Source organism: Hemiscyllium ocellatum, chromosome 3 (assembly GCF_020745735.1).
Source record: "Hemiscyllium ocellatum isolate sHemOce1 chromosome 3, sHemOce1.pat.X.cur, whole genome shotgun sequence".
Lineage (NCBI taxonomy): Eukaryota > Metazoa > Chordata > Chondrichthyes > Orectolobiformes > Hemiscylliidae > Hemiscyllium > Hemiscyllium ocellatum.
This window is the reverse complement of record NC_083403.1, coordinates 10,276,340-10,303,040: the sequence shown is the minus strand read 5'-3', so window position 1 is coordinate 10,303,040 and position 26,701 is coordinate 10,276,340.

Below are 26,701 nucleotides of genomic sequence, written 5' to 3'. Positions count from 1 at the left end.
GAACCACACCTGGCGACACTACTGACCCTATAGCCAGACCTGGTTTTACTACTGATTCTATTACCAGGCCTGGCGTCACTACTGATTCTATAACCACGCCTGGCATCACTACTGACCCTATAACCACGCCTGGTGTCACTCCTAATTCTACAACCATACCTGGTATCACTACTGACCTTATACCCAGACCTGGTATCACTACTGATTCTATAACTATGCCTGGCGTCACTACTGATTCTATAACCACACCTGGCATCACTCCTGACTCTATAACCACGCCTGCTGTCACTACTGGCCCTGTAACCACACCTGGCATCACTACTGACCCTATACCCAAACCTAGCATCACTATTGATTCTATAATCATGCCTGGGCATCACGACTGACCCTGTAACCACACCTGGCGTCACTACTGATTGTGTTACTACGCCTGGCGTCACTACTCATTCTGTTACCACCCCTGGTGTCACTACTGATCCTAGAACGACACCTGGCGTCACTACTGACCATATACCCAGTCCTGGTTTTAATACTGATTCTATTACCAGGCCTGGCGTCACTACTGATTCTATAACCACGCCTGGCATCACTACTGACCCTATAACCACGCCTGGTGTTACTACTGATTCTATTATCACGCCTGGTGTCACTACTGACCCTATAATCACACTTGGCATCACTGCTGACCCTACAACCACGCCTGGTGTCACTACTGATTCTATTACCACGCCTGGCACCACAACTGATTCTATTACCATGCCTGGCATCACTACTGGCCCGATACGCACGCCTGGTGTCACTACTGACCCTATAACCGGGCCTGGTGTCACTACGGATTCTGTTACCACGCCTGGTGTCACTACTGACCCTATAACAACACCTGGCGTCACTACTGATTCTACTACCATGCCTGGTGTCACAACTGATTCTATTACCACGCCTGGCATCACTACTGGTCTGATAGGCATGTCTGGCATCACCACTGACCCTATAATCACACCTGGCATCACTACTGAACCTATAACCATGTCTGGTTTCACTACTGACCTTATAACCATGCCTGATGTCACTACTGATTCTGTTACCACGTCTGGGTTCACGACTGACCCTCTCACCATGCCTGGTGTCACTACAGATTCTATTACCACGCCTGGCATCATGACTGAACCTGTAACCACGCCTGGCATCACTACTGACCCTATAACCACACCTGGCATCACTACTGACCGTATAACCACACCAGGTATCACTACTGACTCTATTACCATGCCTGGTGTCACTACTGATTCTATTACCACGCCTAGCGTCATTACTTATTCGATAACCACACCTGGCATCACTGACCCTATAACCAAGCCTGGCATCACTACTGACCTTATACCCAGACCTGGTATCACTACTGATTCTATAACTATGCCTGGCGTCACTACTGATTCTATAACCACACCTGGCATCACTCCTGACTCTATAACCACGCCTGCTGTCACTACTGACCCTGTAATCACACCTGGCATCACTACTGACCCTATACCCAAACCTAGCATCACTATTGATTCTATAATCATGCCTGGGCATCATGACTGACCCTGTAACCACATCTGGCGTCACTACTGATTCTGTTACTATGCCTGGCGACACTAACCATTCTATTACCACCCCTGGTGTCACTACTGATCCTAGAACCACACCTGGCGACACTACTGACCCTATAGCCAGACCTGGTTTTACTACTGATTCTATTACCAGGCCTGGCGTCACTACTGATTCTATAACCACGCCTGGCATCACTACTGACCCTATAACCACGCCTGGTGTCACTCCTAATTCTACAACCATACCTGGTATCACTACTGACCTTATACCCAGACCTGGTATCACTACTGATTCTATAACTATGCCTGGCGTCACTACTGATTCTATAACCACACCTGGCATCACTCCTGACTCTATAACCACGCCTGCTGTCACTACTGGCCCTGTAACCACACCTGGCATCACTACTGACCCTATACCCAAACCTAGCATCACTATTGATTCTATAATCATGCCTGGGCATCACGACTGACCCTGTAACCACACCTGGCGTCACTACTGATTGTGTTACTACGCCTGGCGTCACTACTCATTCTGTTACCACCCCTGGTGTCACTACTGATCCTAGAATGACACCTGGCGTCACTACTGACCATATACCCAGTCCTGGTTTTAATACTGATTCTATTACCAGGCCTGGCGTCACTACTGATTCTATAACCACGCCTGGCATCACTACTGACCCTATAACCACGCCTGGTGTTACTACTGATTCTATTATCACGCCTGGTGTCACTACTGACCCTATAATCACACTTGGCATCACTGCTGACCCTACAACCACGCCTGGTGTCACTACTGATTCTATAACCACACCTGGCATCACTACTGACCCTATAAACACACCTGGTGTCACTACTGATTCTATTACCATGCCTGGTGTCACTACTGATTCTATTACCACGCTTGGTATCAATACTGATTCTATTACCAAGCCTGGTAACACTACTGATTCTATTACCACACCAGGTATCAATACTGATTCTATTACCAAGCCTGGTAACACTACTGATTCTATTACCACACCAGGTATCAATACTGATTCTATTACCACGTCTGGTGTTACTACTGATTCTACAACAACATCTGCCATCAGTACTGATTCTATTACCTCGCCTGGTATCACTACTGTTTCTACTACCATGCCTGGTGTCACTACTGACCCTATAACCACACCTGGCGTCAATACTGACCCTATAACCATGCCTGGTGTCACTACTGATTCTATTACCACACTTAATATCACTACTGATTCTATTACCAAGCCTGGTATCAGTACTGATTCTAATACCACGCCTAGTGTCACTACTGACCCTACAACCACACCTAGCATCACTACTGACCCTATAACCACTCCTGGTGTCATTACTGATTCTGTTACCACGCCTGGTATCGCTACTGATTCTATTACCACGCCTGGTGTCACTACTGTTTTTACTACCATGCCTGGTATCACTACTGACCCTATAACCACGCCTGGTGTCACTACTGATTCTATAACCACACTTAGTATCACTACTGATTCTATTACCAAGCCTGGTATCACTACTGATTCCATTACCACGCCTGGTATCAGTACTGATTCTAATACCACGCTTGGTGTCACTACTGACCCTACAACCACACCTAGCTTCACTACTGACCCTATAACCACTCCTGGTGTCACTACTGATTCTATTACCACGCCTGGTGTCACTACTGATTCTATTACCACGCCTGGTATTGCTACTGATTCTATAATCACACCTGGCATCACTACTGACCCTATAAACACACCTGGTGTCACTACTGATTCTATTACCACGCTTAGTATCAATACTGATTCTATTACCAAGCCTGGTATCAATACTGATTCTATTACCAAGCCTGGTAACACTACTGATTCTATTACCACACCAGGTATCAATACTGATTCTATTACCACATCTGGAGTTACTACTGATTCTACAACAACATCTGGCATCAGTACTGATTCTATTACCACGCCTGGTATCACTACTGATTCTATATGCACACCTGGTGTCACTACTGATTCTATATGCACACCTGGTGTCACTACTGACCCTATAATCACGCCTGGTGTCACTACGGATTCTATTACCATGCCTGTTGTCACTACTGATTCTAGTACCACGACTGGTGTCACTGCTGACCCTATAACCACACCTGGCATCACTACTGACCCTATACCCAAACCTAGCATCACTATTGATTCTATAATCATGCCTGGGCATCACGACTGACCCTGTAACCACACCTGGCGTCACTACTGATTGTGTTACTACGCCTGGCGTCACTACTCATTCTGTTACCACCCCTGGTGTCACTACTGATCCTAGAACGACACCTGGCGTCACTACTGACCATATACCCAGTCCTGGTTTTAATACTGATTCTATTACCAGGCCTGGCGTCACTACTGATTCTATAACCACGCCTGGCATCACTACTGACCCTATAACCACGCCTGGTGTTACTACTGATTCTATTATCACGCCTGGTGTCACTACTGACCCTATAATCACACTTGGCATCACTGCTGACCCTACAACCACGCCTGGTGTCACTACTGATTCTATAACCACACCTGGCATCACTACTGACCCTATAAACACACCTGGTGTCACTACTGATTCTATTACCATGCCTGGTGTCACTACTGATTCTATTACCACGCTTGGTATCAATACTGATTCTATTACCAAGCCTGGTAACACTACTGATTCTATTACCACACCAGGTATCAATACTGATTCTATTACCAAGCCTGGTAACACTACTGATTCTATTACCACACCAGGTATCAATACTGATTCTATTACCACGTCTGGTGTTACTACTGATTCTACAACAACATCTGCCATCAGTACTGATTCTATTACCTCGCCTGGTATCACTACTGTTTCTACTACCATGCCTGGTGTCACTACTGACCCTATAACCATGCCTGGTGTCACTACTGATTCTATTACCACGCTTGGTATCAATACTGATTCTATTACCAAGCCTGGTAACACTACTGATTCTATTACCACACCAGGTATCAATACTGATTCTATTACCAAGCCTGGTAACACTACTGATTCTATTACCACACCAGGTATCAATACTGATTCTATTACCACGTCTGGTGTTACTACTGATTCTACAACAACATCTGCCATCAGTACTGATTCTATTACCTCGCCTGGTATCACTACTGTTTCTACTACCATGCCTGGTGTCACTACTGACCCTATAACCACACCTGGCGTCAATACTGACCCTATAACCATGCCTGGTGTCACTACTGATTCTATTACCACACTTAATATCACTACTGATTCTATTACCAAGCCTGGTATCAGTACTGATTCTAATACCACGCCTAGTGTCACTACTGACCCTACAACCACACCTAGCATCACTACTGACCCTATAACCACTCCTGGTGTCATTACTGATTCTGTTACCACGCCTGGTATCGCTACTGATTCTATTACCACGCCTGGTGTCACTACTGTTTTTACTACCATGCCTGGTGTCACTACTGACCCTATAACCACGCCTGGTGTCACTACTGATTCTATAACCACACTTAGTATCACTACTGATTCTATTACCAAGCCTGGTATCACTACTGATTCCATTACCACGCCTGGTATCAGTACTGATTCTAATACCACGCTTGGTGTCACTACTGACCCTACAACCACACCTAGCTTCACTACTGACCCTATAACCACTCCTGGTGTCACTACTGATTCTATTACCACGCCTGGTGTCACTACTGATTCTATTACCACGCCTGGTATTGCTACTGATTCTATAATCACACCTGGCATCACTACTGACCCTATAAACACACCTGGTGTCACTACTGATTCTATTACCACGCTTAGTATCAATACTGATTCTATTACCAAGCCTGGTATCAATACTGATTCTATTACCAAGCCTGGTAACACTACTGATTCTATTACCACACCAGGTATCAATACTGATTCTATTACCACATCTGGAGTTACTACTGATTCTACAACAACATCTGGCATCAGTACTGATTCTATTACCACGCCTGGTATCACTACTGATTCTATATGCACACCTGGTGTCACTACTGATTCTATATGCACACCTGGTGTCACTACTGACCCTATAATCACGCCTGGTGTCACTACGGATTCTATTACCATGCCTGTTGTCACTACTGATTCTAGTACCACGACTGGTGTCACTGCTGACCCTATAACCACACCTGGCATCACTACTGACCCTATAACCACACCCGGCATCACTACTGACCGTACAGGAATAAAAGTATGACTAGGATAGGAATAGGTCCAGTCAAAGATAGTAGTGGGAAGTTGCGTATGGAGGCTGCAGAAACTGGGGAAACACTGAATGAATACTTTTTGTCAGTATTCACTCAGGAACAGGACATTGTTGCCGATGTGAATATTGAGTCACAATTAATTAGAATGGATGGCTTTGAGGTATGTAGGGAAGAGGTGTTGGAAATTCTGGAAAGGGTGAAAATAGATAAGTCCCCTGGGCCTGATGGCATTTATCCTGGGATTCCCTGGGAAGCAAGGGAGGAGATTGCAGAGCCATTGGCCTTGATTTTTATGTTCTTGTTGTCTACAGGAATAGTGCCAGAAGACTGGAGGATAGCAAATGTGGTTCCCTTGTTCAAGAAGGGGAGTAGGGATAACCCTAGTATATAGGTCGGTGAGTCTCACTTCTGTTGTGGGCGAAGTCTTAGAGAGAATTGTAAGGGATAGGATTTATGAACATCTGGATAGGAATAATGTGATCAAGGACAGTCAGCATGGTTTTGTGAAGGGCAGGTTGTGCCTCACAAACCTTATTGAATTCTTTGAGAAGGTGACTAAGGAGGTGGACGAGGGTAAAGCGGTAGATGTGGTGTATATGGATTTTAGTAAGGCGTTTGATAAGGTTCCCAATGGTAGGCTACTGCAAAAAATATGGAGGTATGGCATTGAGGGTGAGTTGGAGGTTTGGATTAGGAATTGGCTGGCTGGAAGAAGACAGAGGGTAATAGTTGATGGTAAAGGTTATCTTGGAGTGCAGTTACCAGCGGTGTTCGCAAGGATCTGTTTTGGGACCATTGCTGTTTGTCATTTTTATAAATGACCTGGAGGAGGGGCTAGAAGGTTGGGTGAGCAAGTTTGCGGATGATACGAAAGTCGGTGGAGTTGTTGACAGTGAGGAAGGATGTGGCAGGTTACAGCGGGATATAGATAAGCTGCAGAGCTGGGCAGAAAGGTGGCAAATGGAGTTCAATGTAGCTAAGTGTGAAGTGATCCACTTTGGTAAGAGTAACAAGAAGATAGGGTACTGGGCTAATGGTCAGATACTTGGTAGTGTGGATGAACAGAGGGATCTTGGTGTCCATGTACACAGATCTCTGAAAGTTGCCACCCAGGTAAATAGTGCTGTGAAGAAGGCATATGGTGTACTGGCTTTTATTGGTAGAGGAATTGAGTTCCGGAGTCCTGAGGTCATGTTGCAGTTGTATAAGACTCTAGTACGGCCGCATCTGGAGTATTGTGTGCAGTTTTGGTCGCCATACTATAGAAAGGATGTGGAGGCTCTGGAACGGGTGCAGAGGAGGTTTACCAGGATGTTGCCTGGTATGGTAGGAAGATCGTATGAGGAAAGGCTTAGGCACTTGGGGCTGTTTTGATTGGACAGATGTTAGTGGTAAACTCTTTACTCAGCGAGTTGTGAGTTCATGGAATGCCCTGCCAGTAGCAGTCTTTATTGGCATTTTTCTATGTTCTATAAACTCACCTGGCATCACTACTGACTCTATAACCACGCCTGGTGTCACTACTGATTCGATTACCACGTCTGGTGTCACTACTGATTCTATGACCGCGCCTGGTATCACTACTGATTTTATTACCAGGCCTGGTATCACAACTGATTCTGTTACCACACCTGGTGTCACTACTGACCCTATAACCACACCTGGCGTCACTACTGATTCTATTACCATGCCTGGCATCACTGACCCTATAAGCAAGCCTGGCATCACCAATGATTCTATAACCATGCCTGGAGTCACTACTGACCCTATAACCACGCCTGGTGTCACTACTGACTCTATAAACATGCCTGGTGTCACCAGTGATTCTATAACCACACCTGGCATCACTACTGATCCTATACCCACACTTGGCATCACTACTGATTCTATTACCATGCCTGGCGTCATTACTGACCCTATAACCACACCTGGCATCACTACTGATTCTGTTACCACGCCTGGCGTCACTACTCATTCTATTACAATGCCTGGCATTCCTACTGACCCTAGAACCACACCTGGTGTCACTGCTGTTTCTCTTACCACGCCTGTCCTCATTACTGACCCTATAACCATGTCTGGTGTTACTACTGATTCTATAACCACGCCTGGTGTTACTACTAGTTCTATAACCACACCTGGCATCACTCCTGACCATGTAACCACGCCTGGTGTCACTACTGATTCTATTACCACGCCTAGCATCACTACTGATTCTATTACCATGCCTGGTGTCACTACTGACCCTGTATCCATGCCTGGTGTCACCACTGACCCTATATCCACGCCTGGTGTCACTACTGATTCTATAACCACACCTGGCGTCACTACTGACCCTATAACCACACCTGGTGTCACTACTGATTCTATTACCACGCCTGGTGACACTACTGTGGAGCAGACCCATAAGACACAGACTTTATAGCAACAGGATTGCAGTGTTATGGAAGGTAATCTAAAACAAATTTATCTTAAGTCTTTCATCTTTTAGAATGATCATTGTTAGTTTTTGTTCCTTCAAATATAAACCCAGAGCTTTTTTAAAGTTGCATTCTCAAAATAGCTTTTAACAATAGGTGTCATCTTAGCTCAGATAATGCATTGAAGGTGTGAAGTTAAAATCTGTCTGTGTCCCAATGTTAGGTCAGACTGATTCTATTTCCAAAGTGGGATTTACAGAATCTTATATGGGTCTATGCAGTTCTTGAGCAAAATAAAATACAATTCTGCAAGGACAAATTTACCCCACAAACATGCGTGTCTGTGTGTGGGGAGACCGAGTGAATGTGTGCACTGGGGTGTGAGTGTGTGTGTCTGTGCGTGAGTGTAATGGGGTATAGCTCTGTGAAAGGGCACGTGTGTGGGTGAGGTTGTGTGTGGATGAGATTGTGAGGTGCGTATGTATGAGCATATGAAAGAGAGCTTGTGTATGAGAGAGGTCTGTGTGAGTGTGTGGATCTGCTCTTAAAAGCTATCTTGAAAATGTAACTAACATGATCATTCTAATAGACGAAAGACACAAGCTAAATTTGTTTAATGTTACATCCCATGACACTGCAATCCTATTGCTTTAAGGTCTGTGTCTTATGATTCTGCTCCACAACCACCTGATGAATAAGTAGTGCTTTGAAAGGTTTGTCCAACACTGGCACCTGCAAATCAGAGTTGAAGAAAGGTAGGACTGGCAACGCAGTATTCTGGGGTTTGGAATCTTCAGGTGATGAGGGGTTGAGGGAGGTGTTCATAAAAGAAATGTTGTTACAAATCTATCAAGGAGTCCTTGGAGTGCAGGTTCATAGTTCCTTGAAAGTGGAGTCGAAGGTAGATAGGATAGTGAAGAAGGTGTTTGGTATGCTTTCCTTTATTGGTCAGAGTATTGAGTACAGGAGTTGGGAGATCATATTGCGGCTGTACAGGACATTGGTTAGGCCACTGTTGAAATATTGCGTGCAATTCTGGTCTCCTTCCTATCAGAAAGATGTTGTGAAACTTGAAAGATTTCAGAAAAGCTTTACAAGGATGTTGCCAGGGTTGGAGGATCTGAGCTACAGGGAGAGGCTGAACAGGCTGGGGCTGTTTTCCCTGGAGCGTCGGAGGCTGAGGGGTGACCTTATAGAGGTTTACAAAATTATGAGGGGCATGGATAGGATAAATAGACAAAATCTTTTCCCTGGGGTCGGGGAGTCCAGAACGAGAGGGTATAGATTTAGGGTGAGAAGGGAAAGATATAAAAGAGACCTATGGGGCAACTTTTTCACGCAGAGGGTGGTACGTGTATAGAATGAGCTGCCAGAGATGTGGTGGAGGCTGGTACGATTGCAACATTTAAGAGGCATTTGGATGGGTATATGAATAGGAAGGGTTTGGAGGGATACGGGCCGGGTGCTGACAGGTAGGACTAAATTGGGCAGGGATATCTGGCCGGCATGGACAGGTTGGACCAAAGGGTCTGTTTCCATGCTGTACATCTCTATGACTCTAAGGAGTCAATTATTGCGCATTAAGAAGAGATACTATCTTCAAAGGTTCCTCAAATTAAGTCATATGGGTAAAACAAAAAGGAGGCAATCACTTTGCTGGACATGTACTCTGTCACAAAGAGACAGTAGACAAATCATAGAGAAGTTTAAAAAGTAATATGATGTGGAGGTGCCAGTGTTGGACGGAGGTGGACAAAGTTAAAAATCACACAACACCAGGTTATAGTCCAACAAATTTATTTGGAAGTACAAGCTTTTGGAGCAGTGCTTCTTCATCAGGTAGCTGTCAGTGCTTTGGAAGCTTGTACTTCCAAATAAACCTGTTGGACTATTACACAGTGTTGTGTGAAATATGGTAATGGTAATAGGAAATTTCAACTTCCCCAAAGTAGACAAAGTATGAAAGAGTTAGAGAAGACAGAATTCTTAAAATAAGTCAAGGGGTGTTTGTTTTTTTTGGAAAGACAGAATGTGGAAAATCCTACAAGAGAGGGGTGGTTCTGTTAATATTAGGGAACGCAGCCAGGCAAGTGGTAGATGTAGCAATGGGAAAGCGTTTAGGTGATAATGATCATAATTCAGTAAATGTCAAGATAATTATTGACAAAGACAAAGGTGAACTGGAAATAAAGATTCTGATTTCTTTTTGAAGACGTGACAGGGGAATGATAGGGAATGTTGTTATTATGGACTTTCAGAAAACATTAGAGATTGTTAACTGAGTTGGAAGCCTGTGAACTTGATGGCAAATTACTGACATGTTTAAGTGGTAGATGACAGAAAGTAGGATAAAGGGTAGGTATTCAAATTGGCAGTATGTGACAAGTAGTGGCCCAAAACGATATTAAGGTCTCAATTATTCACATTATTGAGGACTTAGATAATGGTCACATATCCAGATTTGCTGATGACACAAAGTTTGGTGGCATTGTAGACAGTATGGACGATAGCATAAAATGGATGGAGATTAACTATTTTGACTGGTTAGGAATTCCAGACTATGGGGCATAACTGAGAATTAGGACCAGACTGTTCGGGCGAGTTGTTGGGAAGCACTTCTACACATAAAAAGTGGTATATGTTTGGAATTTCTCCCAAAACAGCAGTGGATGCTCGGATCAGTTAATTTTAAACCTGAGATTGATAAATTTTAAACAAAGATATTAATGGATGTGGGCCTAAGGTAGGTATATGAAGTTCGGCCTCAGATCTGCTACTGAATGGTGGAACAAGGTTGAGGGCTGAATGGCCTACTACTGTCCCAACTGGGGGAGGAAGGCTGACTTGAGTAAGATAAGTCAGGATCTGGACAAAGTGGGCTGGGAGGAAAAGCCACATCACAACAGTGAGTGACATTCATAAGGATATTGATGAGCATGCAGGGTTGACATGTTCCCATAAAAGGCGAAGCTTGGGATCAACATGTTCAAACAACCATAGATATTAAGGGGCATACAGGATAGGATCAGGGAGAAAAAAGGAAGCTTATGGTAAATACAGAAGGTTCAAATTACTGCAGATGCTGAAATCTGAAACCAAAAGAGAAAATGCTGGAAAATCTCAACAGGTCTGGCAGCATCTGTAAGGAGAGAAAAGAGCTGACGTTTCGAGTCGAACTGACCCTTTGTCAAACCGGTGTTGGCTGGAAAGTCAATAAATCCACAGTAGTTTTGTTAGGGAGAGATCAAGTCTGACCTGACCTGATCAAGGAGGAGAAAGTGAGGACTGCAGATGCTGGAGATCAGAGTCAGAGAGTGTAGTGCTGGAAAAGCACAGCAGGTCAGGCAGCATCCAAGGAGTGATTCTCCTTTTTTGACTCAGCATTCTGGTGATTCTCCTCCGCACTCTTTTTTTGCAATCACATCCTTCCCACTGTGTGGTGACCAGAACTGCACACACCAATGTTATGTACAATTCCATCACAAGCTCTTGTATTCAGTGCCTCTACTAATAAAGGCAAGTCTCCCATAGGCCTTCTTAAGCAGCTTATGCACCTGTCCTTCAACCTTCAAGAGTCTATATGATTATGCATGATTAATGTCCCTCTGATCTAATGTACTTCCTAGGTTCCTACCTCTCAGCCTGTACTCCCTTGTCTTGTTGGTCCTCCCAAAATCCATCACCTCTCACCATTTTCAGATTAAATTCCATTTGCCACTGTTCAATCCATCTGACCAACCCCTCTATATCCCCCTGTAATCCAATAATTTCCTCCTTGCTATCTACCACATCAACCATTTTCATTTTATCTCAGAATTTACTGATCATATCTATTACATTTATGTGTAGATCAATATATACAACAAAGCAACAGTGAACCCAGTGGTACCATACCAAATACAGGCTTCCAGTCACACAAACACACTTCACCATTGTCCTTTGCTTCTTGCCATGAAGCCAATTTTGTATCCAATTTGACAAATTGGCCTTGATTCAATGAGCTCTTACCTTCTTAACCAGACTGCCATGTGAGACCTTATCAAAAGTCTCACTGCTATGCCATTAACTGCACAATCCTCATCTACAACACCTAGTCACCTCCTTGAGAATCTGAGTCAAAACGTCTGGTGCTAGAAAAGTACAGCCAGTCAGACAGCATCAAAACAGCAGGAGAATTGACATTTCGAGCACCAGAATGCTGCCTGGAATGATTCAACTATGAAGAAAGTCTAGATATTGTTGGATTGTTTTCCTTTGGGCAGAGAAATCTGAAGGGGCATCTGCTTGAGGTGTACAAAGTTCTGACGGGAATAGATAGAGTAGATGGGGAGGAGCTTTTCCCTGAGTAGAGGGGGCAATATCCTGGGGCACAGTTTAAAGAAACAGCAGGTTTCAAGGGGATTTGAGGAAATTCTTTTTTTTTGTAGATATTTTTATTGAAATTTAACATTTTTGCAAATTTACAAAAATAAACAAAACTCTCAAATACAAACATTGATGTACAATTAAATCATACATACAATAGTCATAATTTAACAAAGAAAAGAGAAAGAAAGAAAACAAAAAAAGAAAAAAAAGAAACGAAAAAAGAAAGAAAAAAAAACTCAACTTTCTACTAATCTAACCTATAACTAACCAGAGTGTATACCTAAGTCTCTTACATGCTCGGAATGTATAAACATCAAATATAATAAAACCCATATTCGCGCAGGATTCCTCTCCCAAGAGGCCCCGGAGCAGCCCGGTCTGAAATCTTCACTAAATAAAAGGCCTTGTTAGGATAGCCGAAATATCTGCATTTATATAATTCAAAAAGGGCTGCCATATTTTATAAAATAATTCAGTCTTTCGGTGCACCATATTTGTGAGGAAGTCAAGGGGGATATATTCCATAATTAATCTGTGCCAATTTGAAAGTCCAGGGGGGCCCTCAGCCACCCAGTTCACCAAAATATTTTTCCTTGCACAGAAAGAGAGAATAGAAAATAGTCTCTTCCCATGCATATCCAGAGATGAGAGGTTCGAAAAGCCCAAAAGGAGAGATACAGGGTCCACCCTAATTTCCGTTCCTAAAATTTCTGTCAGGGTATTTGCCACTTTAGTCCAGTAACTGCGGATTTTCTGACAAGTCCACAGACAATGTACAAGAGTACCCACCTCTATTTTGCATTTGGGACACATTGGAGATGCTCCTGCCTTAAATTTTGCCAGTCGAGCCGGAGCTATATGGGCCCTATGAAGTATCTTTAGTTGGATAGCCTGAGTTCTGTTACAGATAGCAATTCTTCTAGCATTTTCCCAAATGTCATTCCACATATCCTCAGAGATTTCTAGCCCCAAGTCCTGCTCCCATGTTTTAAGCAGGTCATCCATGTCTCCTGAGACTCCATCATGTAGCAAATGGTATATAGTACTAACGGAGGATGCCCCCGCTGGTCGTAAGACATTACGTTCTCTGTCTGATTTATAAAGACTATCTATAAATGTAGTCTTCCTCTGTATATAATCTCGAACTTGGAAGTATCGAAAGAGATCCCCATTAGGTATTCCGAATTTCAGACGCAGCTGCTCAAAGGACATCAGGATCCCATCTTTAAATAGGTCCCCTAAGCATGAGATGCCCCTGGATCTCCAGAGTTTAAAGGTGGCATCTGTAATCCCCGGTTGGAATCCCCATGCGCCTACTATTGGTGCATGGGGGGATGTTTTATGTGAGTTACCCTCATTTTGCCGCATTATATTCCAGCCCTTAATTGTGTTTAATATTATGGGATTTTTACAGTGGTCTGTAATGATTTTCCTCTTATCTGAAAATAAAAGGTTAATAAGTGGGTATTTTACTTGGGAGGCTTCGATATCCAGCCAAATTGATTGTGGATCAGATGAAACCCAATCAGCTATGTAACTTAGTAGGGAGCTTAACTGATATTTCCTAAAGTCTGGGAAGTCCAGTCCTCCCCTTGCCTGTGGAAGCTGTAGCTTCTTCAGCTTAATAAGGGGCCGTCTATGGTTCCAAATAAAGGAGCCCAACCAGCCATATAATTTACGTAGGGCTAGCCTTGGCAGCATCAGCGGGAGCATTCTCATAGGATATAAGAGACGGGGCAGAACATTCATTTTAATTAATGCTATTCTCCCTAGCCAGGAAATCGGAAGGTCTCTCCATCGCTGGAGGTCCTGCCTTATCCTTTCCATTAATTGTACAAAATTAGCCCTATACAGCTGATCAAATACTGGCGTGATAAAAATACCTAAATATAAGAAGCCCTCCAGGGACCAACGGAAGGGAAAAGGGGATCCGTCCATTAAGTGGGGTATCATAGCCAGACCACCCATTGGCATGGCTTCCGATTTTGAAAAATTAATTTTATAGCCTGAGAATGCACTAAATGTATTAATAACTTGAATTAGACGAGGCACTGACATTAAAGGATTACTGAGGAATAAGAGAACGTCATCTGCATAGAGGGTAATTTTGTGTTTACCTGTACCAATCCTCGGGGCCGTTATATTAGGATCAGTCCGGATGGCTTCTGCTAATGGTTCGATTATCAGTGTAAACAACAATGGTGAGAGAGGACATCCTTGATGGCAGCCCCTACCCACACTGAAGCCATCCGATCTTAACCCATTAGTAATAACAGCTGCTTTGGGGTCATTATACAATGTTGAAACCCATTTGGTAAACACCTGTCCAACGCCAAACCTTTCCAATGTGTAAAATAAATATGACCATTCAACCCTATCAAATGCCTTTTCCGCATCCAATGAAATTACTACTCCTGGTATCTTTCCCTGATGACAGGCTTGGATCATATTCAAGACCCTTCTGATATTATTGGATGATCTGCGGCCCTTAATAAATCCCGTCTGGTCCTCCTTTATAATATATGGCAGTACCCTTTCTAGTCTTAGTGCTAACATTTTTGAGAGAATTTTAAAGTCTACATTTAGTAAGGATATTGGTCTGTAAGATGCACAATCTTCTGGGTCTTTTCCTTTTTTGAGGATAAGAGAAATATTTGCTTCTTTCAGCGTGGGCGGGAGACAGACCTGACTATGTGCAAAATTATACATATCCATAAGTGGGTCAACCAATATTCCTGTAAATTCTTTATAGAATTCAGCTTGAAAACCATCCGGGCTCGGTGCTTTTCCGCTCTGAAGTTGCCTAATTGCCTCAAGTATTTCTTGGACTGTTAAAGGGGTATTTAGGGCCGACACCTGTTCCGGAGTCAGGCCCGGGAAGGTCAAATTTTTAAAAAATGACTGCATCCTCCTAATCCTATCTTCACAATCCTGCGATCCATATAGTTCAGAATAAAATTCTTTAAAGGTCGCATTGATCTTTTTATGATCATGAGTCAGGATACCTGTACTTTCCTTGATGGTCGGAATAGTTTGAGGGGCTTTCTTTTTCTTTGCAAGAAATGCTAAGTATCTACCCGGTTTGTCGCCATATTCATATAATCTTTGTTTCGCAAATAATATTTCCCTTTTAGCCGTTTGAGTAAGCGCGGTGTTTAAAGCTGTCCTAAGAGCTGTAATCCTCTGCAATTTTGTGATAGAAGGTCTATCAGCGTATGCTGTTTCGGCTGCTTTTAGGCGAGCTTCGAGCAGACGCTGTTGCTCTCCCTTCATTTTCCTCTGGGTCGCTGAATAGGAGATGATCAAACCTCGTGCATAAGCTTTGATGGTCTCCCACATCATTGACGGATTGCTAGCCGTACCAGTATTAATTTCTAAAAAAGTTTTAAGTTCTTGGGAGAAGTACTTTAAAAATTTGCTATCTTTTATCAGGAAGGGGTCCATACGCCAATGCCGAGCAGATGTCCCATTGTTCTTTACCTTAGTTTCCATGTATACAGCGGCATGGTCAGAGATTGCTATAGTACCTATTTTACAGGTTGCTATAGAGTTTAGAAAAATCGATGGGGCAAAAAACATATCAATTCTTGTGTGACATTTATGTGGATTAGAGTAGAAAGAAAAATCTCTACCCTGTGGATGGAGACATCTCCATACATCTACCAATCCTAATTCTTTATTCAGGTCCGCCAGTTGTCTAGATCTGGGAGATACTCCAGCGGCACTCTTGGGAATCCTGTCTATTTCCGGATCCATAATACAATTAAAGTCTCCCCCTATAATTGTATGACGGGCACCAAAGGCCATCAGTTTTGAAAAAGCTTCCGTTATGAATTTAAAGGGGTGTGCCGGGGGGCAGTATACATTTAAGATCCCATATTCCTCTCCATTTATGAGGGCTTTAATCAAAATATATCGTCCAGATTCGTCTTTTATCTGATTTAGAATTTTCAAAGGGAAGTTCTTCCGGACAAGGATAACGACTCCCCTGCTTTTTGAATTAAAAGAGGAAAAAAAGGCCTGATCAAATCCGCCCTGTCGTAATTTTAAGTGTTCTTTATCCGACAGGTGTGTCTCCTGTAGGAGAGCTATATCAACTCTCTCCTTCTTAAGATTTGATAATATCTTCTTCCTTTTAACTGGCGAATTACTCCCCCTGACATTCCAGGTGCACCACTTAACCGACTGTTCAGCCATAATCATCTGGACAGATCCGAGACCCCTCGGGAGGGGAAACCCTATCTAGAACATCCCGAGCATGGAGCATACAAGATTTACAAAAGTAAAGATTCTCTGATACACTCAAAACAATATAACAAAAAACTCTTTCTAAGTATAAAAAATATAAAACATTCCGAATTGGAGATTTTCTCCCTTGTTCACAGGGAGCGTCACTTCCTCTCCCACAGTCCATCTTACCCTCTTCCAACCAGTGCCCCACCCTTGACCCAGGTGTTCCTCAATAAAATGAGGAGAATTCAAATATAATATAAAGCTAGAGTTAACAGTGAACACCCCACCCCCACCCACATCTAAATATGTTTGGGAATATTAATACCATATATAACTATAAGATTACAATCTCAACACGTAATACTTAAATATAATACCACAAAATAACAGCGGAAAGAAAAACAACCCCGCTCCTAAAAACAGAAGTAAAATAGAATAAGATAACCACCTCTCCCCATCAACATTAACCAAACGCCCCAACATATATATATACATACACACATAGGGGGAAAGATAAGAAAAGATGAAGGGATGTAAACGAAAATAATGGGAAAGGCAGACCAGCGTCCACAATCTCTTACAGCTTATTTAAGAGAGTCCAAGAATTCCTTAGCCTTCTCCGGTGATCCGAAGTTATATATGGATCCTTCGTGGCTAAGGCGTAGCGTCGCTGGATATCATAAGGAGTACCGGATATTTAAGTCCCTTAAACGCTTCTTCGCCTCATCGAATGCCTTCCTCTTTCGGACCAAAGCTGGGGAGAAGTCCTGGAACAGCATGATCCTGGATCCTTTGTGGGTCATAGCTTGGGGATCTTTTCCCAGATTTCTTGAGGCTTCCAGGAGCATCTGCCTCTCCCTATAGCTCTGCAGCTGGAACAGGACCGGGCGTGGGCGCTGGGTTGAGCCGGGCCCACGTACTGTGACCCGGTAGGCCCATTCTACCCTTACCTGGCCTGATCCAGCCTGCAGATTTAAAAGTTGTGGCAGCCAATGCTCTAAGAATGCTGTCAGCTGGCCTCCCTCTTCCTGCTCGGGAAGGCCCAACAACCGAATATTTTTTCTACGACATCGATTTTCGAGGTCATTAATGTGGTTTTCTAGGTTCTGGACTCGATTCTCGAGAAAACGGATGTGGTCGGCTGTTGATTTTATCGCAGTCTCTGAGGCTGCGGCCTTCGACTCCACCTCTCTGACTCGGCACTCCAATTCCTGAATGTCTCTGCCCTGCTTCTGCAGCTCGGCTGATAGTGCTTCTCTGCTCTGCCGAGACTCATCGATAAAAGCATCAATCTTCGCCTCCCACCTGGCAAACATCTCCTCAAAGCTCATCTTCATTGGTAAATCTCCTGAAGTAGCTGAAGACACCTTTGTTGCAGCTGAAGAGGGAGAGGGTGGGGGAGGGGTCCCTGCTTTCTTCGAGCCGCCTGTTCCCTTCCCTTTACTCATTTTCCAACTAGTATTAGACTATTTAAATGTACTAATAGGTAACTATTTAAGGTTAACAACTATTATAAATGGTTTAGTGAGTGTGGTGGGGGTGGATAGCCCACTTTTCCCAAGTTTTGGGTAGGGCACTGTGGACTCAGTCTTGCTGGGTCGCCGCCATCTTGGATCCCCCCGGAAATTCTTTTGATGGTTGAGGTTATCTGGAACTCATTTCCTAAAAGGATGGCAGAATCAGAAATCCTCACTAGATTTCAGAAGTATTTCAATGAGTATTTGAAGTGCCATACCTATGTATAATATTTTCTCTGGGATGGACATGGTGATTAATCTATTTTGGATAGTTCTATAGACTGGTCTCTGTCCTGCCAAGTGCAAAAAATAGGAATAGAAAAGAGTGGCATAGACACACAGGGCTGAGCAGACTCTTTTTGTACTTTCAAAAACATTTTTGACTTAAGGATTCAAACTGAAGTAGCCACAGTCTCTCTGGAATGGACAATAAGGCCTTGTTTTGTCATGATGGACATTGTGGTCAGTCTGTCCAGTACACTCTGACCTGTCCTGTGGGCTGGGAGTGTTTTCTCCAGTCCACCCTGTCCAATGTGTCTGCACTCTCCTGTTGACCCTTTCCAGTGTGTCCACGATCTACTGTCCAATTTGTCCAGTGTCATAGAATCCCTTCAGTGTGTAAACAGGCCATTTGGCCCAACAAGTCTCCACGGACCCGCCGAAGAGTAACCGAACCATACTCATTTCCCTATACTATTACTCTACATTTACCCCTAACTACTGCACTGAACACGATGGACAAATCAGCATGGCCAATCCAAATAACCTGCACATCTTTGCATTGTGTGAGGAAACCCTCACAGGCCTGGGGGGGAAATGTGCAAACTTCACACAAACAGTTGCCTGAAACTGGAATCGAACTCTGGTCCCTGGCGTTGAGAGGCACCAGTGCTAACCACTAAGCCACTGTGCCATCCAGCTGTGTGCCCATCCTCTCCTGGCCAGCATACCTGCATACTCCAGTCCACTCTGGCCAGTGTGTCCAAGCTCTCCGGTCTGCTCTGGCCAGTACGTCCGCGCTCTCTGGTCCGTCCTGGCCAGCGTGCCCGCGCTCTCCGGTCTGCCCTGGCCAGCGTGTCTGCACTCTCCGGTTCGCCCTGGCCAGCGTGTCTGCACATTCCCGACCACCCTGGTCAGTGTATCTGCGCATTCCCGTCTGCCCTGGCCAGTGTGTCCACGCTCTCCGGTCCGCCCTGGCCAGTGTGTCTGTGCATTCCCGTCCACCCTGGTCAGTGTGTCTGCACACTCCCGTCTGCCCTGGTCAGTGTGTCTGCGCATTCCCATCTGCCCTGGCCAGTGTGTCTGCGCTTTCCGGTCCACCCTGGCCAGTGTGTCTGCGCTCTCCGATCCGCCCTGGCCAGGGTGTCCGCGCTCTCCAGTCCACCCTGGCCAGCGTGCCTGCGCATTCCCGTCTGCCCTGGTCAGTGTGTCTGCGCATTCCCATCTGCCCTGGCCAGTGTGTACATGCTCTCCGGTCCACCCTGGCCAATGTGTCTGCGCATTCCAATCCGCCCTGGCCAGCGTGTCTCCGCATTTCCGTCCGTCCTGGCCAGTGTGTCCCTGCACTCCCGTCTGCCCTGGCCAGCGTGTCTCCGCATTCCCGTCCGCCCTGGCCAGTGTGTTTGTGCTCTCCGGTCTGACCTGGCCAGTGTGTCAGCACACTCCCGTCTGCCCTGGCGAGTGTGTCCGCGCTGTCCGGTCCACCCTGGTCAGTGTGTCTGCGTATTCCCATCCAACCTGGTCAGTGTGTCTGCGCACTCCGGTCCGCCCTAGCCAGTGTGTCTGCGCATCCCTGTCCGCCCTCGTCAGTGTGTCTGTGCATTCCCGTCCGCCCTGGCCAGTGTGTCTGCGCTCTCCGGTCTGCCCTGGCCAGGTTGTCTGCGCTCTCCAGTCCACCCTGGCCAGCGTGTCTCCGCATTCCCGTCCGCCCTCGTCAGTGTGTCTGCACACTGCCGTCTGCCCTGGCCAGCGTATCCACGCTCTCCGGTCCACCCTGGCCAGCATGTCTGCGCATTCCCATCCAACCTGGTCAGTGTGTCTGCGCATTCCCATCCAACCTGGTCAGTGTGTCTGCGCTCTCCGGTCTACCCTGGCCAGCGTGTTTGCACACTGCCATATACCATGGCCAGCTGTTCCGCGCTCTCCGGTCCGCCCTGGCCAGCGTGTCTGCACATTCCCGTCTGCTCTGGCCAGTGTGTCTGCGCATTCCTGTCCGCCCTGGTCAGTGTGTCTGCTCTGTCCGGCCTACCCTGGCCAGTGTGTCTGCGCTCTCCGCTCCGATTTGGTCAGTGTGTCTGCGCTCTCCGGTCCACCCTGGCCAATGTGTCTGCGCATTCCCGTCCACCCTGGTCAGTGCGTCTGCGCTCATCGCTCCGATTTGGTCAGTGTGTCCGCGCTCTCCGGTCCGCCCTGGCCAGTGTGTCTGCACATTCCCGTCCCCCCGGCCAGCGTGTCTGCACTCTCCGGTCTGCCCTGGCCAGCGTGTTTGTGTTCTCCGGTCCGCCCTGGCCAGCGTGTCCACGCTCTCCGGTCCAGCCTGGCCAGTGTGTCCGCGCAAGTCCGTCCAACCTGGTCAGTGTGGCTGCACATTCCCGTCTGCCCTGGCCAGTGTGTCTGTGCATTCCTGTCCGCCCTGGTCAGTGTGTCTGCTCTGTCCGGCCTACCGTGGCCAGTGTGTCTGCGTATTCATGTCTGCCCTGGTCAGCGTGTCTGCACTCTCCGGTCTGCCCTGGCCAGCGTGTTTGTGTTCTCCGGTCCGCCCTGGCCAGCGTGTCCACGCTCTCCGGTCCAGCCTGGCCAGTGTGTCCGCGCATGTCCGTCCAACCTGGTCAGTGTGGCTGCACATTCCCGTCCGCCCTGGCCAGTGTGTCTGTGCATTCCTGTCCGCCCTGGTCAGTGTGTCTGCTCTGTCCGGCCTACCGTGGCCAGTGTGTCTGCGTATTCATGTCTGCCCTGGTCAGTGTGTCTGCACACTGCCGTCTGCCCTGGCCAGCGTATCCATGCTCTCCGGTCCACCCTGGCCAGCATGTCTGCGCATTCCCATCCAACCTGGTCAGTGTGTCTGCGCATTCCCATCCAACCTGGTCAGTGTGTCTGCGCTCTCCGGTCTACCCTGGTCAGCGTGTTTGCACACTGCCATATACCATGGCCAGCTGTTCCGCGCTCTCTGGTCCGCCCTGGCCAGCGTGTCTGCACATTCCCGTCTGCCCTGGTCAGTGTGTCTGCTCTGTCCGGCCTACCCTGGCCAGTGTATCTGCGCATTCCCGTCTGCCCTGGCCAGTGTGTCTGCGCTCTCCGCTCCGATTTGGTCAGTGTGTCCGCGCTCTCCGGTCCGTCCTGGCCAGTGTGTCTGCACATTCCCGTCTGCCCTGGCCAGTGTGTCTGTGCTCTCCGGTCTGCCCTGGCCAGTGTGTCAGCGCATTCCCGTCTGCCCTGGCCAGTGTGTCTGCGCTCTCCGGTCCACCCTGGCCAGTGTGTCTGCACATTCCCGTCACCCCGGCCAGCGTGTCTGCACTCTCCGGTCTGCCCTGGCCAGCGTGTTTGTGTTCTCCGGTCTGCCCTGGCCAGCGTGTCCACGCTCTCCGGTCCAGCCTGGCCAGTGTGTCCGCGCAAGTCCGTCCAACCTGGTCAGTGTGTCTGCACACTCCGGTCCGCCCTGGCCAGTGTGTCTGCGCATTCCCATCTGCCCTGGCCAGTGTGTCCATGCTCTCCGGTCTTCCCTGGCCAGCGTGTCCGCGCATTTCCTTCCAACCTGGTCAGTGTGTCTGCATATTCCCGTCTGCCCTGGCCAGTGTGTCTGTGCATTCCTGTCCGCCCTGGTCAGTGTGTCTGCTCTGTCCGGCCTACCCTGGCCCGTGTGTCTGCGTATTCACGTCTGCCCTGGATAGTGTGTCTGCGCTCTCTGGTCCGCCCTCGTCAGTGTGTCTGCGCTCTCCGGTCTACCCTGACCAGTGTGTCTGCGCTCTCCGGTCTTCCCTGGCCAGAGTGCGCATCCCTGTCCGCCCTGGTCAGTGTGTCTGCGCTCTCTGGTCCGCCTTGGTCAGTGTGTCTGCGCTCTCCGATCCGCCATGGCCAGTGTGTCTGTGCTCTCTGGTCCGCCCTGGCCAGCGTGTCTCCGCATTCCCGTCCGCCCTGGCCAGTGTGTCTGCACATTCCCGTCTGCCCTGGCCAGTGTGTCCGTGCACTCCTGTCTTCCCTGGCCAGCGTGTCTGCCCATTCCTGTCCACCCTGGCTAATGTGTCCCTGCACCCCCGTCCGTCCTGGCCAGTGTGTCAGCACACTCCTGTCTGTCCTGGTCAGTGTGTCTGCACATTCCCGTCCGCCCTGGCCAGCGTGTCCCTGCACTCCCGTCTGCCCTGGCCAGCGTGTCTGTGCATTCCCGTACGCCCTGGCCAGTGTGTCTGCGCACTCCGGTCCGCCCTGGCCAGGGTGTCTGCCCATTCCCGTCCACTCTGGCCAGCGTAGCTGCCCATTCCCGTCCACCCTGGCCAGTGTATCCGTGCACTCCGGTCTTCCCTGGCCAGTGTGTCTGCGCATCCCTGTCCGCCCTGGTCAGTGTGTCTGTGCTCTCCGGTCCGCCCTGGCCAGGGTGTCCGCGCTCTTCAGTCCACCCTGGCCAGCATGTCTGCCCATTCCCATCCACCCTGGTCAGTGTGTCCCTGCACTCCCGTCTGCCCTGGCCAGTGTGTCCGTGCACTCCGGTCTTCCCTGGCCAGTGTGTCTGCACTCTCCAGTCCACCCTGACCAGTGTGTCTGCGCATTCCCATTCGCCCTGGCCAGAGTGTCTGCGCATTCCCGTCCACCCTGGTCAGTGGGTCCATGCTCTCCGGTCTTCCCTGGCCAGTGTGCACATCCCTGTCCGCCCTGGTCAGTGTGTCTGCGCTCTCTGCTCCACCCTGGTCAGTGTGTCTGTGCATTCCCATCTGCCCTGGCCAGTGTGTCTGTGCATTCCTGTCCGCCCTGGTCAGTGTGTCTGCTCTGTCCGGCCTACCCTGGTCCGTGTGTCAGCGTATTCACTTCTGCCCTGGACAGTGTGTCTGCGCTCTCTGGTCAGCCCTCGTCAATGTGTCTGCGCTCTCCGGTCTACCCTGACCAGTGTGTCTGCGCTCTCCGGTGCGCCCTGGCCAATGTGTCTGCACACTCCGGTCCGCCCTGGCCAGTGTGTCTGCGCTTTCCCATCTGCCCTGGCCAGTGTGTCCATGCTCTCCGGTCTTCCCTGGCCAGCGTGTCCGCGCTTTTCCGTCCAACCTGGTCAGTGTGTCTGCACATTCCCGTCTGCCCTGGCCAGTGTGTCTGTGCATTCCTGTCCGCCCTGGTCAGTGTGTCTGCTCTGTCCGGCCTACCCTGGCCCGTGTGTCTGCGTATTCATTTCTGCCCTGGACAGTGTGTCTGCGCTCTCTGGTCCGCCCTCGTCAGTGTGTCTGCGCTCTCCGGTCTACCTTGACCAGTGTGTCTGCGCTCTCCGGTGCGCCCTGGCCAGGGTGTCTGCACTCTCCGGTCCGCCCTGGCCAGTGTGTCCGTGCACTCAGGTCTTCCCTGGCCAGTGTGTCTGCACATCCCTGTCCACCCTGTCCAGCGTGTCTTCGCATTCCCATCCGCCCTGGCCAGTGTGTCCATGCTCTCCGGTCTTCCCTGGCCAGTGTGCGCATCCCTGTCCGCCCTGGCCAGTGTGTCTGCGCTCGCCAGGGCGGACCGGAGAGCGCAGACACACTGGCCAGGGCAGATCGGACAGTGTGTCTGCGCTCTCCGGTCCGCCCTGGCCAGGGTGTCCGCGCTCTCCAGTCCACCCTGGCCAGTGTGCCTGCACATTCCCGTTTGCCCTGGCCAGTGTGTCCACGCTCTCCGGTCCAGCCTGGCCAGCGTGTCTGCGCATTCCCGTCTGCCCTGGCCAGTGCGTCCATGCTCCCGGTCTTCCCTGGCCAGTGTGTCTGCGCATCCCTGTCCGCCCTGGTCAGTGTGTCTGCGCTCTCTGGTCCGCCTTGGTCAGTGTGTCTGCGCTCTCTGATCTGCCCTGGTCAGTGTGTCTGCACTCCCGATCTGCCCTGGCCAGTGTGTCTGCGCTTTCCGGTCCACCCTGGCCAGGGTGTCCGCGCTCTCCAGTCCACCCTGGCCAGCGTGCCTATGCATTCCCGTCTGGCCTGGCAGCGTGTCTCCGCATTCCCGTCTGCCCTGGCCAGCGTGTCTCCGCATTCCCGTCCGCCCTGGCCAGTGTGTCTGTGCTCTCCGGTCTGACTTGGCCAGTATGTCAGCGCATTCCCATCTGCCCTGGCCAGCTGGTCCACGCTCTCCTGTCTGCCCTGGCCAGCGTGTCTGCCCATTCCCGTCCACCCTGGTCAGTGTGTCCCTGCACTCCCGTCTGCCCTGGCCAGTGTGTCCGTGCACTCCGGTCTTCCCTGGCCAGTGTGTCTGCGCATCCCTGTCCGCCCTGGTCAGTGTGTCTGCACTCTCCAGTCCGCCCTGGCCTGAGTGTCTGCACTCTCCAGTCCACCCTGGCCAGCGTGCCTGCGCATTCCCGTCCACCCTAGTCAGTGTGTCTGCACATTCCCATCTGCCCTGGACAGTGTGTCTGCACACTCCGGTCCGCCCTGCCAGTGTGTCTGCGCATTCCCGTCTGCCTTGGCAAGTGTGTCCATGCTCTCCGGTCTTCCCTGGCCAGTGTGTCTGCGCATCCCTGTCCGCCCTGGTCAGTGTGTCTGGGCTCTCTGGTCCGCCCTGGCCAGTGTGTCTGCGCTCTCCGATCCGCCCTGGCCAGGGTATCCGCGCTCTCCAATCCACCCTGGCCAGGATGTCTGCGCATCCCTGTCTGCCCTGGTCAGTGTGTCTGCGCTCTCCGATCTGCCCTGGCCAGTGTGTCTGTGCTTTCCGGTCCACCCTGGCCAGTGTGTGTGCACTCTCCGATCCGCCCTGGCCAGTGTGTCCGCGCTCTCCAGTCCACCCTGGCCAGCGTGCCTGCGCATTCCCGCCTGCCCTGGTCAGTGTGTCTGCGCATTCCCATCTGCCCTGGCCAGTGTGTACGTGCTCTCCGGTCCACCCTGGCCAACGTGTCTGCGCATTCCAATCCGCCCTGGCCAGCGTGTCTCCGCATTTCCGTCTGTCCTGGCCAGTGTGTCCCTGCACTCCCGTCTGCCCTGGCCAGCGTGTCTGCACATTCCGCCCACCCTGGCCAGCGTGTCTCCGCATTCCCATCCGCCCTGGCCAGTGTGTCCATGCACTCCCGTTTGACTTGGCCAGCGTGTCTCCGCATTCCCGTCCGCCCTGGCCAGTGTGTCTGTGCATTCCCATCCACCCTGGCCAGCGTGTCTGCGTTCTCCGGTTGACCCGGGCCAGTGTGTCTGTGCTCTCCGGTCCGTCCTGGCCAGCCTGTCCGCGTTCTCCGGTCCACCCTGGCCAGCGTGTCTGCGCATTCCCATGCAACCTGGTCAGCGTGTCTGCACACTCCTGTCTGCCCTGGCCAGTGTGTCTGCCCATTCCCGTCTGCCCTGGCCAGTGTGTCTGTGCTCTCCGGTCTGCCCTGACCAGTGTGTCCGCGCTCTCCAGTCCACTCTGGCGAGCGTGCCTGCGCATGCCCGTCCACCCTGGTCAGTGTGTCTGCGCTCTCCGGTCTTCCCTGGCCAGTGTGTCTGCGCTCTCCAGTCCACCCTGGCCAGCGTGTCTGTGCATTCCCGTCCGCCCTGGCCAGCGTGTCTCCGCATTCCCGTCCGCCCAGGCCAGTGTGTCTGCACACTCCTGTCTGCCCTGACCAGCGTGTCTGCCCATTCCCGTCCACCCTGGTCAGTGTGTCCCTGCACTCCCGTCCGCCCTGGCCAGTGTGTCCCTGCACTCCTGTCTGCCCTGGCCAGTGTGTCTGCGCATCCCTGTCTGCCCTGGTCAGTGTGTCTGTGCTCTCCAGTCCACCCTGGCCAGCGTGTCTGCCCATTCCCGTCCACCCTGGTCAGTGTGTCCATGCTCTCCGGTCTTCCCTGGCCAGTGTGCGCATCCCTGTCCGCCCTGGTCAGTGTGTCTGCGCTCTCTGGTCCGCCTTGGTCAGTGTGTCTGCGCTCTCCGATCCGCCCTGGCCAGTGTATCTGCGCTCTCCAGTCCACCCTGGCCAGCGTGCCTGCGCATTCCCATCCACCCTGGTCAGTGTGTCTGCGCATTCCCATCTGCCCTGGCCAGTATGTCCGCGCTCTCCGGTCCACCCTGGCCAACGTGTCTCCGCATTCCCGTCCGCCCTGGCCAGTGTGTCTGCACACTCCGGTCCGCCCTGGCCAGTGTGT